General features: G+C 41.6%; 1 long non-coding RNA gene across 1 annotated transcript; it reads left to right on the plus strand.

Annotated features, from left to right (window-relative positions):
- Positions 1-1237: 1237 nt before the first annotated feature.
- LOC125612506 lies at positions 1238-23037 on the plus strand. Its single transcript, XR_007342931.1, has 3 exons — positions 1238-1345; positions 2375-2470; positions 22496-23037. It is a non-coding gene; the product is annotated as an uncharacterized LOC125612506 (long non-coding RNA).
- The last annotated feature ends 386 nt before the right edge of the window (positions 23038-23423 follow it).

Here is a 23423-nt window from a genome sequence, read left to right on the forward strand (position 1 = left end):
GAAGTGTCAGAATCATTGTATGTTCTTTCTTCTGACCCTTTCTTTAATCCTGCCTATGAGTGCAAAGGACATAGTCAAGGTGCATTCTGGTTGGACATGGACGCTCCAGGAGTGGTCCAAGAAAAATAAAATCTCATTTTAAAAAATCCCATCAACCTCTGTTCCATGTTGAATAAAATACAGGAGTAGTAATGATTGTTCTCCACCCAAAGGTTCAAAAGCATGAGATTTCCAAAACAAACAACAAGGATGATTGGTCAATCCAAAATGATCAAGCCAAACACCCAATCCAAAATACTTCCCCTGACTCAACTTCACCCAGCTTTGGGCCAGGATCAGACTGTCGGAAAAACATGCAGCTGACTGTAAATCCAGACTTTACAAGAGTTTCTCAGTGATAATTAAGTGCCCCAAACTGCTGACCCATGAGGCCTACTATCCACAAGAGACTGAGCTCTAGGAGATTAAAAGAGAAAGTCAAAAAAACACCCTTGACTATTAGCAATAGCCATATGGTAGCATTTTTAAGAACAAATTCGGCAATTCATTCACTCAGTTACACCTTATTTAAGGTACCTTCTGTGGGTCAGGCATTATTCTAAGCACTGGCCACATAACTATGAACAAAACAAACAATAATCCCTGCTTCACAGATCTTGCAATCTAGTGGTGTAAGACAGGCAATTAAGAATAAAGAAATAAATAAGCAAAATAGATAATAGGTATAAACTAATAATTTTTCCTTTACTCAGATATAAACCTAAATGATGACTGCTTTAATAGTTGGATGATGGAGCAGTTTATAAAAAGTCCCTGACTGTCCTCTGAGTCTCAGAGGGATCTAACTTTAAGTAACAAGGGTCCAGATGTTTCCTCAGTTTATAAATCTGGAGATTAACCCTCAGAAAAATGAAATGATTTAACAATGCCCCATCCCCCACCCCGGGGGTGCTCCTTGTAAAGATAATTTAAGGGTCAGGGTTGAATTGCCCTAGATCATTAGCTCCTCTTGCATCTAATTTAGCAAATCTTATTTCAACATTCTTTTCCTACACTGACTATCTAAACCTGTTTATGGGATGCTGTTTGAATCCACTCTCATCTTTCTTCTGGTATCTATATCAATAAGTTCTTTAAAATCTTGCCACTGCTTGGAATAGGCTTTAGCACCTTTGCTCACACATATGGGTGATAGTGATAGATGATATAGAGCAGGAAAGGGGACTGGAGGGTTGGTGGGAGGTAGGAGTTTGTGATCATAAATAGTGAAGTCAGAGAAGGCTTCGTTGATGTGAGGCTCTAGCCTGCAAGTATTCCAGGGAAGAATGTTCCAGGAAAGGGATAGGTATGTGAACAGGTCTTGGAGGGGTTCTGGGCTGGTGTTTTCAAAGTTCAGCATGAATTTCCAGGAAGACCAAGGTACGCATAAGGCTGGCAGAGAGAGGGGGCAGGGATTAGGAGTAGATGAGATTAGAAAATGATGGGAGAGTGGGTCTGGCAGGTAGAGAGGGCAGAGGGCCCTTAGGCCACTGCAGGACTATGGCTTTGCCTGAGGGAGATGGAGAGTTTTTGAGCTGAGAAGCAACATGATCTGATTTATTATTATTATTGTTTTTTGTACCAAGGATTGAACCCAAGGGTGTTTAACCACTGAGTCACATCCCAACCCTTTTTAAAATTTTTAAATTTTGAGACAGGGTCTCACTAGTTTGCTTATAGCCTGGCTAAATTGCTGAGGCTGGCTTTGAACTTGTGATCCTCCTGCCTCAGCCTCCCAAGCTGCTGGGATTACAGGTGTAGGCTGGATTCAGGTGCACCACCATACCTGGCTGATACATATTTTTAAAGGCTTATTCAGATGGTCTATAGAAAAGGCTACAGGAAGGCTAGGGTGGAGGCAGGAAATACCGCAGTCCATAGGAAGGCTGATGGTGTCAAGACCAGAATATGAGAATGAGCAATAGTCTATATATTTTTAAGGTAAATAAAAAAGGATTAGGTGGACTGGTTGTGCCATAAGGAGTCAAAGACGGCCCAATTGGAAGCTGCATCTATGGACAGAAATGGGGAGAATAGCTCATTTGTGAAGCGTGACTTCCAGACCATCTGTATGAGGATTGGGGAATTGCACAAGCCCCTCCCTCCAGACCAGAATTCCTCCACCATCAGATGGGAATTTTTCTAAACACCGAGCTAGAAGATTATCAAATTTTTGGCCGTTCAGGTTAGTTGGGGTTCCATCTCCTTCTTGGACACTTAGCTTTCCTGCAGGGAGCAGTTTATAACATCTTTCTCATTCACTCATTTCCCGAGTTGTACAACCTTTTAACATTTGTGGTCTGGATTTGATTCTTGTTTTTGTTTTAATTTGCAGGTTTTAAACTGCATTTTCCATGTTGTAGTAAACATCTTCTAACGTGTCACACAGGCCATGGCGCTTGCTTTCTGAGGATTGTTTCCCCAGTCTCAGGTGAGACCCTGTCTGTCATGTAATTCTTTATGGACATGCTATGGAATACTTAACACATAAGTAACCACACCCTAATCTATCAATTGATAAACCTGGATTTTCTAAGGTAGGTTTTGACTATTGGTGGGATAAATCTTCTCACAAATGCCCACCAAGATTGCCCTTGTAATTACACAGAGTTCATGGATGTTATCTATATATGTGTATGTATATCACACTACTTATGCACATTTACTTCTTTAAACTGTCAACATTTAAGATAGGGGCTCTATGAGTAATCCTCAGCTGGGGGTTCCCAAACTCTCTGTTTTGTCAATACAAGTTCTCATTCAGGTCCTCTTGAGAGCTTTATTATCCCAAGGTGAAGATGAGACCTAGATGCCAAGCAGTTGCTCCTCTGAGCTCTCTGACCCCTCAAGGCATAGGGTCATAATCTCCCTCTTTCTTTCTGCATAAATTCAAACTCAGGTCTGTTTCTACCAGACAGCAATGCCACCCAAACTATCTGAGTGGGAGCCACCAGTCTACCTTGCTGAAGGCTTGATTAGAAGTGACAGAAAATGAGTTGAAACTGATTTAACCAACAAAATGAGTTAATTCTTTGGTTCATGTAACTAAAATGTCTGGGCAGTCTAGCTTCAGGAATGGTTGGATTCAGGTGCATATACTACACTACCTAGAATCTGTGGCTCTCCATTTCTCAGCTTGGTTTTCTTTGGTTCTCAGGCAGGCCTCTCCCAAGCCACACGCTGGTTTTTGCAGTTGTTGTTCTTTTGGGGAGTTGGAACCCTGGGGTGCTTTACCATGGAGCCACATCCCCAGTCCTTTTTATTTTTTTATTTAGAGACAGGGTTTTGCTAGGTTGTTTAGGGTCTCACTAAGTTGCTTAGGGTCTTGCTAAGTTGCTCAAGCTGGTCTTGAACTTGCAATTCTCCTGTCTCAGCCTTCCAAGCTGCTGGGAGTACAGGCATGCACCACCGCATCTGGCTCTCCCATGCCACCTGAGAGCTGATGTTCTCCACTGATATTCCATGTGGAATGGTAGATTGACTCTATGGAGTGAAAGTGGAAAAAGAATAGATCTCCAACAGAAAATTACCAAAGGGAGATGGATGCTAGGCTAACCCATGACCAGGTGACTCTCTCTCAAACTTGAGCTATGTTTCTGCTCCCTTGAGTTCTATCCTTGGTGAACTAGCATCTCCCATTGGGTCTGGAGTTCCTAGTGCCCACTGAATTCCTAACTCAGGACAGAAAGTGTCTTTTTGAAAGTGAAACAATGAAGTTGTTTCTTAAGGAATCTTAAGAAGAAACTTCCTCCCCCACTCCCTGCTTGAATTTAATCTTTTATATTCCCATCAGAAATAATTTCTAGTGTTCTTTCATCTACAAATAAGTGCTGGTGTTGTCTTTGTCTGCATGTATTATTTATCATTCAATTCATGGTGTGTCTCTGTCAATCAGCCTGTGGGTGTATGTGCCTGAATTTAAATGAGATCTTATCTGTATGGTCAAAGGAGTCCTTTAGGAAATCAACTCCCAGAAAGTGGTGGGGAGGGCAGTGACTTGGTCTTGAGCTGATGGAAGAGCTTTGGAGCAGCTGGATCTGCAGGGAGGTATATAGTCCCTCCCAGGTCTAAGATCACCAGGGAAGCAGCTCTAGAAGCATTGAGGTCATTTCATGAGGATCTCATGCAGTTCCTCTGAAGCCTCAATTCAGCCCAATTAAGAGTTTCTAGATCTCACACTGGCGGTGATATAGAGTGGAGGGTTAGCTTACATCTCACAACTAGTGAGAATCCGTTTTCCTGCTTTATAATTTATAATTTTCCTCTCAAGTGAAAAGGGCAAGAAAAACAAGATAAAGTGAAAATTCCTTCCTTCCTTCCTACTCTTAATTGGATATAGGTGTTCAGAATTTGTTGGTAGAATTTACAGGTGCAATTTGCACAAAAATAATGCTTCTGTGTATTATGTAGCCAGCTACTGACAATAATAGTTCTTCCCACCAAAGCATTTCTAACCCATGGAAACAGGTAAACTCACAGAGAGAAACTGCAGGCAAACACCCCGGGGGAGCTTTTGCTGACTCCCTGGACCCTGGGTATGGTTTTGTCTATCCTGGCTAGGAAAGTTGGCTGCAGTAGCTAATGGCTCAGGCCTTCGGAGCTACAGGATAAATATGGAGCAGTCCAGATGTCGTCCTGAAAATCCCAGAGTGCACCTCTCAAGGGTGCTCTGCTTTTGTGATGCATCATTAAAGAGATTTTATTGAGACTAGATGCTTTTTAAAAGAATCATAAATTGGAACATTTTCTTCAGAGTTATTGAAAAAAAATGTTTTAGGCAAATCTCCATAAGGTTTTCTCTTCCTGTCCTTTCCCACTTTCCTCCCCCAACATCAAATGACTGTGCATTGAGTGTGAGGCACAGCAGCCGTCAGACTGGAGAGACAAGATGCACACGTGGCAGTAGACGCTAAGGCAGCCCTGTGTGCACACAGCGACTCACACCGGTCACTGTGGCCTAATAAACTTGAAGACATGTCACACAACAATCACTCCTTTTGTGAATCTCATTCAAGAAAGCATTTCAACATCAAACAAGCTCTGAGAGCATTGTGCATTGTGCGGGTTATTGGGCACGCTGTCCCCATAAACTGCCAGCTCCTGGGCTGCATTTGAATTACGATTCTGGGACTATCACTCTGTTCCCTTCTCCTTTGGTTTCCTTTTTGTTCTCGTGAACCACCCCTCTTTCATTAGCACTCCCCGCCCCAGATATCTCTTAGTCTCTAACTTCATGGTGAATTTGTTCGTTCTTGATGGGGAACATCCTCCCTATAAGTCTCCCTTTCTAACATTACTCAGATGTGTACCTAAATGTGTGGATTTCAGAACCACTGGCTTCCAGCTGGGTGTGTGAAGTTTCTGTTCTAATGGAAGTCTTTGTGTACTTGGATTGCTTCTTACCTTTTTTTTTTTTTTTTTAGGGTCTTTTTGCTTCTCTCTGCTCCAAACAGCAACACAAATTCTCTTGCTGTAATAAAGGGTCTGCCTTGTTGTGCTTTCTAGAGCTCCTAACAAGTGTGGCTGAATTTGGTGGTTGTGGTGAAAAGTGCAGCCCCAGTGGCTAGGCTACTTGGGTTTGAGTTATAGCTCTGCCACTTACTTGCTGTGCTACCCTGGCAAAATCACTTAACATCTCTCTGTTTTCATTTGTTGATCTTTCAAATATGGACAATAGTACCTCTATCATGGGATGGCTGTGAAAACTAAACATATGTAAAACCCTTCGACCAGTGCTTGGCACTGGGGGGACTGGATATATAAGTGTAGCTATTAAAATCAGGAAGTGACAATACTGTAGCTAACATTTTTTGAGGCTTTACAAGGGCCAGATACTGTGCTGAGGGTTTCACCTGAGTTATTACAACTCATGTGCATAAAGCCCAATGGGATGGGTATTATTTTTACCTTGGTCTTACAGATATGGAAACTTGTTGCCCAAAGCCAACTAGTTAACTTGTAGCAGAAATAGGTTACTAACCTAGTTATAAGTGGTATTAAAAAGTACATATACTTTACTTTAAAAAGCACATATAAGTTACTAGGCTGGGTAGCCCATGAGGAATTTTGGTGTGTGTGTGTGTGTGTGTGTGTGTGTGTGAGTGTGTGAGTGTTGGAAGGGATTTGGGATAGGAAAAACAAGCTTTTCAAAGAGTAATTTGGGTCTTATTAGTGCCTCATCTAGATCTGGAGTAACTCAGTCCTATTCAACAATTTTAGATCTATGAAGATAGTCTTAAACTAGTAAGTTTATAAGTGATGCCCCATGAACTCTTGGTTAGCACATGCTTCTCTCTTAGGTTCTCATAGCATTACACAGGGGCTGGGAAAAGCTTGATCAAGCTGGATAAAGGGAGTGGTGTGAGTGGTCCCTAAATGTGCTTCTCCTTCCTGAAAATACCAGTACTCTGTCCCAATAAATCAGTTTGGTCTTTGGTACCTAAGAAGGAGACAAATAAAAACAAAATGAGTCCAGGACACAAATTCTGATAACAGCAAGAAGGGGCAGTGTTTTAGATTAGATATGAAGTGTCCTCCATAAGCTCCTGTGTTAATGCAGGAAGGTTCAGAGGTGAAATAATTGGATCGTGAGAGCTGTGACCTGATCAGCCCATCCTAGTCTGAATGGACTAATTGGGTGGTAATGGTAGGCAGGTGGGATGTGACTGGAGGAGGTGGGTTACTGGGGATGTGCCCCAAAAACCTTCATCTTCCCTGTAGCCCCTTCCCCTTTTTCTCTCTGATCCTGGCCATTGCTAATAACGTAGTACTCCTCTGTCGTGCCCATCTGCCATGATGTTCTGCCTCATCTTGGATCCACAGCAATGGAGTCTGCCCACTGTAGATGGAACCTTTGGGACCATAATTCAAAATAAACTTTTCCTCCTCTAAGTTGTTCTTGTCTGGTATTTTGGGCACAGTGAAGAAAAGTTGACTTAACACAGGAGGAATAGATGAACCTCTGGGGGAGATCACTGGGCAAACAGATTTGCTTGAGGGTAGTGGACACCTGAGGTTGCCTGGGAACTCTCAAATAAAATATCCATAAAAAGAACTGTTGGGACACTTCTCAGAAGAAGATATACGATCAATCAACAAATATATGAAAAGATCTTCAACATCTCTAGCAATTAGATAAATGCAAATTGAAACTATTCTAAGATTTCATCTCACTCCAGTTAGAATGGCAACTATTAAGAATACAAACAATAATAAGTGTTGGTGAGGATGTGGGGAAAAGGCACACTCACACATTGCTGGTGGGACTGAAAATTGGTGCAACCAATCTGGAAAGCAGTATGAAGATTCCTTGGAAAACTGGGAATGGAACCACCATTTGACCCAGCTATAACACTCCCCGCTTTATACCCAAAGGACTTAAAAACAGTATGCCAGAAGGACACAGCCACATCGATGTTTATAGCAGCACAATTCACAATAGCTAAACTGTGGAACCAACCTAGATGCCCTTCAGTAGATAAATGGATAAAGAAAACATGGTATATATACACAATGGGATGTTATTCAGCATTAAAAGAGAAAAAATTGTGGCATTTATGGGTACATGGATGAAGTTGGAGAATATAACGCTAAGTGAAGTTAGCCAATTCCCCCAAAACAAATGCTGAATGTTTTCTCTGATTTAAGGATGTTGATTCATAATGTGATGAGGGGCAGGCATGGGAGGATTAGATGAACTCTAGATAGTGCAAAGGGGAGGGAGAAGTGGGGAGGGAGCATAGGGGTAGGAAAGATGGTAGAATGAGATGGACATCATTACATGTAAAAAACACAAATGGTGTGACTCTACTTTGTGTACACTCAGAGAGATGAAAAATTGGGCTCTATGTGTGTAATATGAATTGTAATGTATTCTGCTATCACATATAACAAATTAAAATAATTTTAAAAAGGAACTGATGAGGATAACTTTCATTTTACAATGTTGCCTAGATCTGGCCTTGGGTAACCCATTAAGTTTCTGGAATCAACAACTTTGCCTATAAGGAACTTCTAACTTTCCCTCTAAAGTTCAATAATTGAGTCTGCTGAAATAAACAGACCATAGGAACATTAAGAGTCAAGAAAGGTGGCTGGGGATGTGGCTCAAGCGGTAGCGCGCTTGCCTGGCATGCATGTGGCGCTGGGTTTGATCCTCAGCACCACATACAAATAAAGATGTTGTGTCTGACGAAAACTAAAAAATAAATATCAAAAAATTCTCTCTCTCGGGCTGGGGATGTGGCTCAAGCGGTAGCACGCTCGCCTGGCATGCGTGCGACCTGGGTTCGATTCTCAGCACCACGTACAAACAAAGATGTTATTTCCACAGAAAACTAAAAAATAAATAAATAAATATTTAAAAAACTGTTTAAAAAAAATGAGTTTGTTGTTAAAAAAAAATTCTCTCTCTCAAAAAAAAAAAAAAAAAAAAAGAGTCAAGAAAGGCACACCGACAATTTTTTACCTGTAGGGCATTGAAGGAAGGTGGAAACCCAGTAACCTAGTGACACCTAAGAGCTTATGTCCTCTCTTCCTAAGGGGAGAGAGGTGGTGGTGGAGGGTGCTGTGTAGATAACCTAGAGAAAGTAAAGGGTTTTGGAAAAAAAAGAGATGGGCCATCAGAAGAATAGGAAATACCCTGTTGGGATATGGTGCCCCGTCTCTAGCTTCTTCTAGGTTCCACTCCTGCTGTGTGCTGATCTTCCCTGATAGATGTCTTTTGATGACAGTTGACTTCCTTCTGAAGAATCTGCCTTTAATTGACAAGGGAAACTCAGGAAATGTTCCTCTGTGCCTAGTTCCCAGTTCCTTCAGGTTGAGGTAACCAGTGCACCAATGTGGCATTATTCAGGATAGTTTCCTGGGCTCCTTCCGGTCCCCCTGTGACAAATCTCAGTCTCACATGCACCATTTATTCTTTGGAGGTATTAAGTGTTGGCATAGTGTTAAATTTCAACTTGCTAAAAATATTGTCACTATAAAAAAAAAAAAAAAGAAAATCCTTACTCAGCCTGATGAACTGAGGGGAGATTGAAGTTACCTTTTGTTCGTCTCCTTTCTTCAACATGTATATTCTAGGTGAGCCGATAACCAAATCCCGTCCTCCTTCCATGATTCCAGTGAACTACTCTGCCCAGAAAGGACATGTTCATACTTCCAAGGTCAATTTTACACAAAGAGTAACCCATTACCCCACACCTGGTATGTCTTTTGGGATGCTTTCTGAACTCACAAATGAAGCACTTCATTGTCTTTCTCTAAATGAGAATTTTAAAGGACATCGACTATTGCCAAAGCATTTTCAGGTGCAGGGCGATGAAGCCATCTGATTTCTGGATACCTGACCTCCTTCCTGAGCCCTGGGTCTCTTTCTCTTCCAAGCTGCAGGAATCTTGCCTGGATGGAAGAGTGCCGGCTGCGGTGGCCTGCAATTCCCAATGGCAGGAAGCTGGGTCGCTTCCCCGAGTCTCATTTTCCCTGTCTGTAAAATGAGACTAATGAGAGTAACCACTTCAGGAGACCCTTGTGAGGATTAGACAACAATGTGCACAAAGCATCTGATGAAGTTCGTGTCACAGAGTGAGCATCAGTCAGCGACAGCAATAATATCCCTCCAGCCATGTGTGAGGAGGGTCTTGTGTCCTTTGAAGTGTCACAGTTATGAAAAGGCGAATATGTGACTGCAACCTCTAGAAAAGCAGGAGAAAAAAAATCTTATGATTTTCTTTAACTCCTTGCAAGTTGCTGCTCATTCACGTGTGCCTATTTTCATTAAAGTAAGGCCTCACGCTTTCTCAAATCTGGGAATTAAAGTCAGAAACTGCAGTCATTGCCCCGAGTTAGACGAGGCATAAATAAACTTCTCTGAGAGTTGGAAACTTGCCTCGTTTGAGTTTAATTAGCTCTACAGCTCGAGAGTATGTGTATAAAAGTGTCCTGACTCCCACCCGTTAAGCACCCTGGTTATTTGAAGACCTTGTGGTGTGTGGAAAGGGACCTGGACAGTGCGTTTGTAAGGATCAAGGCATCCTGGCTTGTTTGGGGCTGGAGGGAGGGTGTGGGCCATCCAAACACAGTGATTCAGGGTTTCACCTTCAGGGACAAACATATCTTTTATTGGGAGTTTTCAGAATGTAGTCACCCTTAGCCGCTGTAGGAAGGACTCACAAATACACTTTGTGCAGAACAGCCAACTGGGAAAAACCTTGGCCTTCATTTCTCGTTACTGGTTCCCAGCTGGACCAGTTCCAATGCTGTTCTGAAAGTGGGTGCAGGTCAAGGGATTCTTTTCAGTATTACTCTTTTGGGAAACAGCACCTTGAAAAGTGCTCAGTATTTGCTGTCTCCACATCCTGTCTCTTCATTCTCTCCTAAGAACCTCTGTGGTCAGACTTTTGCCCCGTTTCTAAATTCAAAGAGCTCTGGCCAGGATCCACAGTGACCTCTGTGTTGCTAAACCAGGTGTTTTAAGATCTCATTCCACCTGACCCACCAGTAGCATTTGACAGAGTGGATCATTTTACTGTTTTCAGGAACATTCTTTGCTTGGTTCCCCAAAGACTCCCAGCTTTCTTCCCACCTCTTCAGCTCCTTCTCAGTTTCTATTTTTCCTCTGCCTCTCTTGATATTACAGACCTTTGAACGTGGGAAGACTGCAGGCCTAGTTTTGGAAAAAAGCCTTTGTGTTTCCTTCCTTCCTTCTTTTGTTTCTTTGATTTTCTTTTCTAAGCTGATTTATTGAGGTGTGATTGATATGTAAAAGACTATTGATATAACTTGTAAGCAACTTGAGGTGTTTGGGGCTAAGTGTATACCTTTGAAACCATCAGATCAACACCTTTATCCACTGTCCTCAATTATCCTCCAAAAATTCCTGTGCACCCTCTTTGTTGGTGTCGCTATTGTTTTCCTTCTATAGTAAGAACACGGCTCAAATCTACCTCATTAGCAAAACCTGAGGTGTATGATACAACGTTGCTAGTTATAGATTCTGTTAGACAGCTCTGCAGATCTTATTTACTTTGCATGTCTGAAACTTTGTACTCTTTGACTACTACCTCATTTTCCCCTCTCTCTCTCTGGCCACCACTGTTCCACTCTTCTGTGTGTTTGACTATTTTATATTCCACAGATAATAAGACCAAGCAGTGTTTATATTTTGTGTCTGATTTGTTTTCCTTAGCCTAATGTCTTCCAGCTCCATCTACGCTGTCACAAAAGGCAGGAGTTCCTTCTTCTTTAAGGTTGAATAATATTCCATTGTAAGTATAAATTATATTTCTTAATCTGTTTATATGTTGATGGGCATTCTCAAAGGACAAAATTGCAATGATTTGGTTTAAGATCTTAATTGGCTTCAGTTTTGATTCTTCTAGATTCAGGCAACACTACCTTCCATAAAATAGAACAAGCGCTCTGATGGGCTGAGCAGAACAGATTGCTTTTATAGACGGAGAAGGGTTGAAGAGAACAGCAATAATAAGCAAATTGGTCATTTCAAAGTTACTTTCCTTGTAAGGTAGAAACAGGGAGACAAAATATGAAATAATATATTTAACATCAGGTTATTTAGGTTATCTTTTTTGTACAGGGATTAAGGGAGAGAGAACTTCATTACTGTGCCAATTGAAACTGAACTGTGTGGGAAATTCAGCTGTTGTCTCTCTAGCCCTAATTTGTTGGAAGGTCAGATAAACAGCTTGGTGATGTGGAACTTTAGTGCAAGTGACTCCCTTTTGTTTTTAGTCTGGTCTTTGGGGGTTTAAAAGCTTAGGCTCCAACAATGGCCTCCTGTAACTTTTATTTATCCACATTTAGGTTGTTTCCATCCCTTTGTTATTGGAATAATGAGGCAATGAACACAGGCATGCAGATATCTCTTCAAGATTTAATTCCTTTGGATATATATCTGTAAGTGAGGTTGCTGGATCAGATGGTAATTCTATTTCTAATTTTTTGAGGTGCCTCCATATTGAATATCTTCTTTTTCGGTATCATTTCCTGAGTGTTCCAGTCTTAGGACATGAATACCACCCATGTATAGATAGTGAGTGAATTTAGATATCTTGCATGTACCTCTTTCCTGAAAGCCAGACTCATATGGGAATGGCTTAGGCAACATTTCTGCTTGGATATCTGTAGTAGACCAAGGAACAGCACTCGAAAAATATCCATGACCTAATTCCTGCAACCTGTGTATATAAGTTACCTTAAATGGCAAAGACTTTGCCAATGTAATTACAGTAAGGACCTAAGTGGCCAAAAATGCAATCCCATGTATCCTTACAAAAGGGTAGTCCTGGCAGATGGCACACAAAAGAGATGGTAGGGTGAGTGTGATGGCAGAGATTCATGTGATGTAGCCAAAGCCAAGGAACTTGCTGGCTGCTATGAGACGCTGGAATAAAGAAGGAACAGATTCTCCCCTAAGTCTCCCAGAGAGAGCACAGCCCAGCCGACACTTTGATTTCAGCCCAGGGAAACTGACTTTGGATATCTGGCCTCTAGAATTCTGAAATAATAAGTTTTTGTTATTCTAAGACATCAGGTTTCTGGCAATTTGTTATAGCAGTCATAGAGAATGAATACAATATCTAGCAGGCATCTCACACAGTACTCATCTACAATGGAGTTCCCTGAAAATCTGCTTTTATAGTCTTTCCTTTCTCAGGAAAGTGAAAATTCTACTCTTTCTGTTGCTTGAACCCAAACCATAGAAGCATCCATGACTCTCTGCCTTTCCTAATTCATGGCCTACTTAGTGAATCCTGCTTGCTTTACTTTCAATAGTTAAACTGCGGAACCAACCCAGATGCTCCTCGACAGATGAATGGATAGGGAAACTTTGATATGTTTACACAATGGAATATTACTCAGCATTAAAAGAGAATAAAATCATGGCATTTGCAGGTAAATGGATGAAGATGGAGAATATAATGCTAAGTGAAGTTAGCCAATCCCAGAAAACCAAAGGCTGAATGTTTTCTTTGATATGAGGATGCTGACTCATAATGATGATGGGCGGGGGGAGCATGAGAGGAATGGAGGAACTTTAGATAGGGCAAAGGGGAGGGAGTGGGAGGGAAAGGTAAGGGGGTAGGAAAGATAGTGGGATGAGATGGACATCATTACCCTAAGTACATGATGTGAAAATCACATGGTGTGAAAATACTTTGTGTACAATCAGTTACTTGAAAAATTGTACTCTATATGTGTAATATGCAATGAATTGCATTCTGCCATCATGTATAACAAATCAGAATAAATAAATAATTTTTAAAAAAGAAAAAGAAAAAAATACACGCAAATTACCACCATTACGACTACCATCCAGGCTAAACCACAGTCACTTCCTGTTTAAATTATTGCAACAGCCTCCTCACTCATCTTTATACACCCTTTTGCCTCTAATAAAGAGACCAGAGCAGCCAAGATCTGTCCTGTGGTTTCCTATTACCCTCAAGGTGAAGCTGAAGTTTTTGTTATGACTCTAAGTCCCTCTATGACTTGGTCCCTGTTGCCTCCCTCACTTCATCTTCATCTCCAACACCCTACCCTTTCTCATTCCACTCCAGACACAACTGTCTGCTTCCTGTTCTTTGAATACTCTAAGCCCCAGGATCTTTGCACTTGATACTTCCTCTGCCTCAAATACTCTTCCCTCAGATATCTGATGGCTCACTCCCTCACCTTTTCCAGCTCTTCTGAAATGTCTCTTTCTCGGTGAAGTCTCCTTGGTCCCCTTTATCTCAAGATGCACCTCCAGTCCATCCTCCCAGCCCATCCATCTCCCTGCTTTGGTTTTCGTTTTTGCATTTATAACTAACTAATACACTATAGATTTTACTTATAATTTTTTGTTGTCTTTCTCACTTTGAATTCTGTGAAGACCTGAACTTTCAGTAGTTTTATCTATTGCCATGTGTCCCCAGTACCTAAGACAGTAGCTAGGACGTAGCAGGTGCTTAAAAATACTTGGGCCAGAAATTCATATTTCTTTCTCAAAAAATCCTGTGCAACTCACATACCTTTAAGTTAATTAAAAATAACATAGGACCTACAGCCTAGAGAAGACTATATCAGTTAAGCACAGGATCCTTTGCTTAAAATTAAAAAAAAAAAAAGACAAGAATTATTTCATTTTCTTTGGCTTCTGCCATTCCCCTAAGAGTTGTTTTGATCTCTCATTTATATGTCTTTCATTTCTCTCAAATTCTTCTGCTCTTTTAAATTTCCTGGTAGAAGTACAAATATTAATTAGTTAATTTAAATTTTAGGAAAAATAAAAATGCTCAGGAGAAATTGATGAAAATGTAGGATCATTTTGCTGTTAAAATTTCAGTATTAGGAAATAATACAAAAATATAAAACATTTTCCCCTGTGGGTTACCCCTGGCCATGGGAGATCCTTAGTTTTACTGAATGCCTGAAGGAGTTGCTCTTAAATTAAGCTTAAAGGTAATGGCAACACCATTACTCTCGCTGACTTCTGGAGTCCCACATGCTGCACTGAAGCTGGTACAAAATGTCCTAACACAACAACAATTTGTAAATGAGGACTCATTGAGGACTACATGCAAATTACCACCATTATGACTACCATCCTGGCTAAACCACAGTCACAGTAGATGACATCTACTCCAGACACCACTGCAGGGAATAGGAAAGAATTTTGACCATTCTGACATTCCTTGGGTCTTCTGTGCTGGGCCATTCTAAGCAATAATCTAACCTTCACATTAACTCTCTGAAGGAGGGATGCTTACTAACCTTGTTTAAAACCAATAAAACTGAGGCACAAATAGATTAATTTGCCAAAAGTCATTCCATTCCTTCTGCTAGAGCTGCCTTGACAAAGTACCACAAATCAGGTGAGTTAAACGACATCAATTCTTGTCTCACAGTTCTAAGACCAGAAGTCTAAAATCAAGAATGTCGGCAGGGCCATATTCCCTCTGAAGCTTCTAGGGGAAGATCCATTCCAGGCCTGTCTCCTAGCTTCTGGTAGTTTCTAGGCTTGGGCCAGCATAATTCCATTCTTCACAGGGATTCACTTTTGTGCCTATCTTTGGGTCCAAATTTACCCTTTTCAGAAGGACACCAATTGTATTGGATTAGGGACCCACCCTACCATAGCATGATCTCTTGTAATGACATCTGCGATGGTCATATTTACAAATAAGGTCATATTCTGAGGTGTTGGGGTTAGGGCTTAAATGCATGAAATGTAGGTGGACATAATTCCACCCATAACAGAGTAAGTGGCAGACCCAGGACTTGAACCTACCTCTTCCCTGTTGATACCTCATCTTGCTAAGTCCTGAGCATGGACAAGTACAGAAAAAATGAAGGTAGTGAAGGGTATCACTATGGTAGTTGTAGGTATCACCATTATGTGGTGCTTGGAGTATTTATTTCCTTTTTCTGCTTTCATGAACAAGAAATACTATGGAACAATAGAACGGTGCGGTGGCAGATGTTTCTGTTCTTTATAATGAATTTCACATGCTGTTCAATTGTATTTCTGACAGTTTTGATGGTTTTCCTCTGGGAATTTAGGATTTATATTGGGACATTATGGAGTAAAGGATGGCGATGGGTGGGCACGACTCCCCCATCCTAATCTGACCAGAAAGCTAATGACTTACTTTTGCATTCTTTAATCAGTAAATAATAATCAAGCCCTTCTGCTCTACCTGGGGGTGTGCTGGGCTTAGAAGTAACCAGTGACTGTGTTAGACATAAGACTGAACTTATCAAAGCTCACAATTTCGTAGCATTGGGAGATTAGGACAGATTATGATAGACGCATACCTGAAGGGGGAAGCAGGTCCCAAAGGCCCAAGGTTAAAATACCACCCAAGGAAGGTGGTGGCCATGAACCACCTTTTATTTTGATAACCACCGGTTACAACTCATAAAGAGTCCTGAGTATAATTTCATATGTTAAAAGAGACAGTACTGTGGATACATGTGTACAGTGTGTAGGCTGCTTTCCAGGGCCCCCTTCTGTTGTGGTTTGCTACACGATGCTTCTCAGCTCTCCACCCTTTTGACCTTCGTGCTGATTGGTGTCAAAGGTGAAGCTAGGAAACAGGCCACTGGACAGTTCCCAGTCTACATGGGGAACATGATGCATACTGAATGAAACGGCAATGTGTTTCTCCTCAAGGCAGGACCCACCTTTACACCAGTCTCCAACTATCAGAAATGGCTTTTTCTGACATACTCCTCCCTTCCGTCATTTCACTGAAGACACAGAGGGCGTGAAGTACTTGTGGTGCAGAGAACACACCCAGGGCAGCACTCATTTGTGAGAAAAGTTGGTCCCCAAATAAAAGGACAAGAAACGGCCTCTCAGCCTGAAGAGAAAGGGAGCCATGCCTGCACCAGGCCTGGAGGGAAACCCCCACACCTCACAACTCACACCAGTTGGTCTCCAACTGCCTTTCACTGGTGCCCCAATGGCAAGGAGTGGAATTGTCTCTTGGAACTCAACAGATACCATCTTAAATTGTGTGTTTACAGATTCCTATGTGAGGCGTATGGTAACATGGCATCTAGTTCTCCTTCCAGAGAGAAGGTTCAGTCTTCTTCCTGTGAATACTTAATTTAAGAATCCTCCCAGGTGTCACTTTAGATGGTTGTCTGGGTGGAGATGACCCTACCTAGTAATTCATATCCTTCAATGGCCAGAGTAAGAAATGCATAGTCCTTCCAGAATACAGCTTAAACAAATTTATTGCATTCTGAGTCTGTAACAGACTACAAGGTAAGCACGGAGTGGGTCTTGTTAATTTCTTTACTTCCATCATAGCACCAAGCACCTTGTCTTGTACATGGTAGGCATTAAATAAATATAAATTGAATTGAATTGCATGTTCTAACAAGGTGAATTGCATGTTCTAACAAGGTCAATAGACCCTGCATATTTGGGTGGGGATTTTCAGACACCCTGTTCCATCTTGCTCTATAGGGCTACCAAGATCTACTGTCTTACCACATCCTGTTGTGCACAGGTTCTTGCAGCCAAGTGCTTGCAAAAGCAGCCGACTCTACTGAAGTCTGAAATGATAAAAGATTACCCATGATAATGTTCTATAATTGCATCCTGAGTAGGAGGCCTATTGTTGCTATTGTTTGGAAATCAGGTAAGAGCTGAGATTGTCCTTTCAGAAAGTAGAGGAAGGCAGATTCCACAAGTGGCATTCATTTAAAAAGTCTCAGGTTTCGACTGGTCTCTCATCTTGAGAGGCAAGATATTTGATATACAGAGAAACTATCCCCAGTAACAGGACATAGTTGCAGTTTAAGATTTTGTCTTAGTGAAAAGGTTAGAGGACTTCGACCCTTCTGGAGGGAGCTTTAAGCATCAGGTGTCTGGGATGTGAATTCCTAGGTAGAGGGTGATTCTGCCCTCCCTGGAGAACCTGGTTTTCATTTGCCTTGGCTTGCTCTTCCCTCTTCTTCCTCAGTCTCTCCACTATTTCACCCCACTTTGAGAACACACTTTACAAAGCATGGGCTTGTGAGGCCAATGGCTTCTGGGATACCTCACTAGATCCTAAAGTCAATGCAACTTGAATGACAGGCTTCGGATTTGACATCAATGAGTATCTCTAAAGTCTTCACTGGTAACTCCTTCTTTTATATTGGCTGAAGAAAATGCAAAATTAACTGATACAGTTAAGAAGCACAGAATCCAGAGAAGCTGCTGATTTATGTCAGGGTTAAACGATGGTGCAGTCAAATGGCACCAAGAAATCACAGCAGCATAGGACTCTCCTGAAGGGTCTCACCTCTTCCTGCCAGACCCCCTAAACCCCATGCAGTGGGAAGGGGAAGAACTTGCAGGAAGCACCTTGCTCTTTTCAACTGCTCTGAGGTTGAGAGAAGTTCAGACAAATTTAATGGGAGACAAATTTAAGAGATGATTCAGAGAGAGGCAGGAGGAGTAATGGGAGAGAAATATAAGATGACAGTCTCCCATAGTGCTAGCCAGGAAGTTTTCTGAAGGGGTTTCCTTGCTGAAGACTATGGTTGGTGACATCTTCCATGGGCCAGCACATTCTTCACCTGGAGGACTGTTTAATTTTCAGAAACCAGCAAATTTACTTTCACTATACAGATGTCCTACACATCCTATGTCTTTGATACCATTGAGATAAACAAGACACACTAGAAAACATTTTAGGGTTAGGAAGTCATGAAGAATCATAATATTTAAGCCTCAGCAAGGATTTTCCTTGACAGAAGAGGCCTTAGTAGGAATGACTCAGCAGGCTCATAGGCAGACCAGCTCCCTAAGTCTCCATGTCCTCCATGGCTACTCTCCCTGGGAACATTCTCAGGCAGGAGGAGAGTGTGATTGGAACAGAGGCTCTTTCTCTCCCACTCATCATCTCCCTGTGACTCCAGCAATTAGAATGGTGGACCTCTTATGTCCCAAGGCTCTGGTCTCTTCCACTTCTCCTCCCATGATTCCAAGTGATCACATTTAGTGAGTCCAAAGTTCATTATCATTGAGAAAATGTTACACCTTTTTCTGTCCATCATCTCAGAATGGTCCTACAAATATATGGATATCATAATGGTGTTTTGACATTCTTTGACCCAGTGATTGATCTAAGACTGTCCTGGGTCTGGGACAATATGCTCATTTTAAGTCACTTATGCATGCATGCATTCAACAAATAGTTTTTGGATATCTTTGTGCTGTGAGGCTTTGATTAAAGGATTCTGACCTAATCTCCTTCTTCCTCAGGTATTTTTTGTGATATGGCCCCACCCTCTCTGTTTAATAGAACTTCCCACTCAGGTACAACTTGCTATCAGCGGGTGTCACGCAGGGTAAATGTAGTGCGTTCCTCTCCACCAGCACACGCTGTTCGCTGTCAGCCCAGCCTCCTATCTGTATTGTCACTGTTCCTTCTCATCACACCACTCCTCACCATGGTGTGCAAACAGCACATCTCCAACAAATCTTTGGCTCATTGATGGATCTGTGAAGCCACCATCTTTGAGCACCCAGCAGATCTTCAATAAGGAATATTTTGAGCAGCAGAAAAGGGACATTTTGAGAAACAGAGGAATCTAGGACAGTTTCTGCTTTGAAATTGGGACTGAAGCTAATTCAAAAAGCTGCCAGAAATCTGGAACCATTTCGCAGGCTGGAAGTTGTTAATGAAAGCTTTAAGAAGAAAGTTTCTTTTTCTTGAGGCCAGTTCGTTGCATCCTGAAAACTGTCCGTGGATCTTAAGTCTCTGCCGTCTGCACTCTGTGGCCTCTCGTTTTAACCTCATCCATCCTTTCTCTTGGCCTGTCTTTTTCCCCAGACAGAAATAAACCTCATTGGTCTCTTATGGGTCTTCCTAGTCCCAGCGTCTTTAATCTTCTCTTTTCTTCTGGTTCCTGGAATTCATTATTATCCTCTTTCTCTCTTTCCAAGAGATGGCCCGAAACCTCACCAACATCAAAATGATCTTCCTCCAAAGAGTTTAAGTGACTTTCTGCATGCAGCGCTGGCCTGGGCAAATACTAGGTAGCTCATAGAGCAAGCTCCATGCTCTTGAGTGAGCTGTCCTTCTGTAAACACATGGATGGGACTGAACGTTCAGGATTTGGGTCGGTTAATAAATACTTCTTTCTTTTCCCATTACTTTTTCTTTTGTATCTTCTAATTTCGTTTATCTGTAAAATAGGAATAAAGTAACCTGCTTCACAGAGTTTAGAGACTAAATGAGATGATTTACCCAAAAGCACTTTGACAACTATAAAAATCCCATGTACATACTCTTGGCATTCTTTTTGTCACCTGGCATAATGCCTGGAATGTCGGGTGCTTGGTGATTTTTTTGTTGTTGTTGGAAGAATGAATAAATGAAATGAAAAAACAAAACAAAACATAGTGTCTGTACTCTGCTTAGAATCAGTTTGGAAAGAAACTCTGCACACTTGGGAAATGGCCTGAGAACAGGGTATCATAAAACCTGACTTATCAAGATGCCCTTTTTGGGTAATAGCAATTATGTGAAACACAGTTGAAGAGCACTGTACCCAGAGCAACCAAAAAAAATGTCCCTAAACACAGGCACCAAAGTGCATGCCATTTATTCATTAAGAATTCATTAATGGAATCTAAGAAATTTATTCATTCCTTTAACAAACATGCTTCTCTAGGCTTCCAGCCCCATAACAACATTTTGGAGCAAAACGGAAGAGGGAAACATCTTGTTAAAAGCACCTGACCATGAGCCCTGCAATATAGCCTGGGGTACATAGTGACCTTAATTGTATGGTAAAAGAATGTACTCATAAAACACCAGAAAAAAATCCATCTGTATGTGCAGTGAGCATGCCCTTTTCCCATGGATTTTCCCTGCTTAAAGGAACTGTAAGGCCTTCAATTGTTTCCTTCAATTGCCACCACCAATGAGTGTGTGAATGATAGAATGTTCATGAGTAATACAATGTCCAAAACACTTTTCTTTTGGGAAAAAAAATATATACATATGTGTGTGTGTGTGTGTGTGTGAGTGTGTGTGTGTGTATGTGTGTGTGTATCTCCTGGGGTAAAAGTTGAAGTTTTTTTCTTTTTATCACCACTTGTGATTAAGTAATATCTAAAGTTGACTTAGTAACTTCTGAAATCATTTATGTTAACTAATACATTTTAGAAGCATTGTAAACAAATTGGAAAACTTAAAATGGTAATGCCAGAGGTCAGAAAAATGCAGGTGGCATGTAGCATGAGTGTCAGCAGATGGGAAAAGATGCTGCCAATGTTCAAGGCATGTGTTGGGGGATCAAGCTGGGCGCCCCCTCCAGAGGATAGGGTTTGAGAAATAACAACAATTGTGGTAGCAGGTGTCTTCCTCTGTGCTCTCTATTGGCAGGCTAAATCCCCACAGCCACCCTATCAGGCAGTCTTATTATTATCATTATCCTTTCACAGGAAACTGAGACACAGAGAGGCTAAGGAACTGGCCCAAGATCACACAGAGAGTGGAGGTGAATCTATGCTACCATCATTGTGTTAATTGCTTCCCCAGGGTTTAAAAGGCAAGAGTAAAATGTGTTGGTAAGGAGAGGAACTAAAGGAGTGCCTTCCATGGGAATGATGAAGGAAAAGGAATTATTAAAATAGTACCTTAGAACATTGTGAGATCAAAGAAAAGTTCTATTTAGTTATTTTGTTAATGAAAATACTGTGAAAAAAAAATGTGGTCTAGTCTGAATGACTTTTTGAAGAGACCAACATTCACAAGCAGGGGTGACTATGTCATTATGATTTCATAAAGCTCTTGTTTCAGGGGTGTGTGTGATGTATGTATTTGTGTTGGATACATAATATTTTTCTTCCAGAGAGTCCCTCTCATGAGAATTTGAAGGCTTTGCCCTCTAGTTTGCTGTTCCACCAGAACAAAGTTGCCTGGAGTGGCCACCTATTAGGGGTCAGATTTGCATCTCATTGGTGCACCATCTCCATTAGCTCCACTGAGATTCTCTGGCCTAATAGTTCCATTCATGTTGGCTGCTTATATTTCCAAAAGGAGGGACCAAATCTGGAAGCATCCAGGTGTGGGTATATTCACAAAGGTCTTCATACCCAATACTGTGCAAATGTGCACGAGACCACCTATAATAATGATCAAACACTGACGGAGGGCCTTCGTCGTTAAGGACTTGAGACCTGGCATTTTTGGTTTAACAAATATGTGTCTGATATAAGTTTTTTTAAATGTCAGAAAGAAAAATTTGTTTTGAAAGGAGAGAAAGAAAACAAAGTCCTTCTGTAAATGTGCGGCTTGACAAGATTCAGTTTGAGGGTTGGCTTTGACTCTGTTTTCATTTCCAGTGGGTATGCTTTGAGTTGGCACACAAAGTCAATGTGTGAATGGCGTGGGAGTTGAGAAAGTTGCATTGCTATTTCTCTTTTTTAAATTAACAGTGGAATCCTTATGAGAGCAGTGTAGGCCCTGGAATGCACCACACACAGTTCTCTAACTGCATAATTAAGGAGTTCTCCATAATAAAATAGTCCTCATTCTTGCCCAAATTGGTGCCCCTCCTAACCTCCTCTGAGAGGCAGCTGACTGATAGTTGCTTTGCTGGCTTCCCTAGCTCTCCCACCTCCTATAATTTTGCACTTCAAGCCCTGGCCTTCCAGCTTCTCCTGTCAGTTTAGAGTGTGTCTACCTGCTCTGAAGTCCCTGTTACATTTAGCTCCCTGGTTTTCCTGAATCCACCATGAAGAACTCACTAATCTGCAACATGTGCATGCATACTTCCTGGTGAGGTCAGTCCCTAGTGGCTCCCAGCTCCTGTGTGCAAGCAGACCTTCTACACCCAGGGATCCTTCCTTGAGCAGCATCAGACTAAGAATGCAAACTCCATGACTCCAGCCAGCCCAGGTCTTCTGAATCCGAATCTGATTTTTCTTTTCTGATACTAGGAATGGAACCCAGGACCTCACCCATGCTAAGAAGTACTCTACCATTGAACTACATCCCCAACCCCAGAACCTGAATTTTAATAAGCGCCTCCAGGTAATTCCCATTCACACTGAAGTCTGAGAAGCACCAGGGTTCAGCTTGCAAGCAGTTCAGAAGGCAGCTTGGATTTCTGTATTCAGTACTAACCAACTAGTCACCCATCTAATTAAGGCCTACATTCCTATAGAATATCTACTATATACAGAGCAGATAGAACATCAACTATGTAGAAATCAAAGTACTAAAAAGGTGTCAACATCGGGGTTCCAAAGTGGAAACTTCTCTCATTGTGGTCATAGTAATTGACCCAGGAGGGTGGTAACATGGGGTGGTGAGGAGCTTCTGACAGTTCTCAGTGCAGAGGCTGCAAAGCAGTTTGGGCTCCCGCAATGTCTTGTGTTTCTATATTACCCAATGGTCAGTGCTGACAGTAGAGAAAAAAAAAATCTGAGTTTGTTTTTTGACAAAAAGCCAGTGTTGGGGCAAGTGAGTGGGCATGGAACTCAGCACTGTGTCTCCTGGCTTTTGCACTGGTGACCTAAAACCTCTCCAAGAAATATATCAACTAGCCGGGTGCAGCGGCACATGCCTGTAATCCCAGTGGCTTGGGAGGCTGAGGCAGGAGAATCCTGAGTTCAAAATCAGACTCAGAAAAGTGAGGCACTAAACAACTCAGTGAGACCCTGTCTCTAAATAAAATACAAAATAAGGTTGGGGATGTGGCTCAGTGGTCAAGTGCCCCTGAGTTCAATCCCCAGTACAAAAAAAAAAAAAATCAACTAGAAGTTTATAGTTATAAAATGATATGAAACCATTTCTCGGGGAGAGCAATTACCTATTTGACGTGTTCCTCTCAGGTTCTTTTTGACTCTTCACTTTCTCTCCCAT

This window comes from Marmota marmota, unplaced genomic scaffold (assembly GCF_001458135.2).
Source record: "Marmota marmota marmota unplaced genomic scaffold, marMar, whole genome shotgun sequence".
In the NCBI taxonomy this organism is placed as follows: domain Eukaryota; kingdom Metazoa; phylum Chordata; class Mammalia; order Rodentia; family Sciuridae; genus Marmota; species Marmota marmota.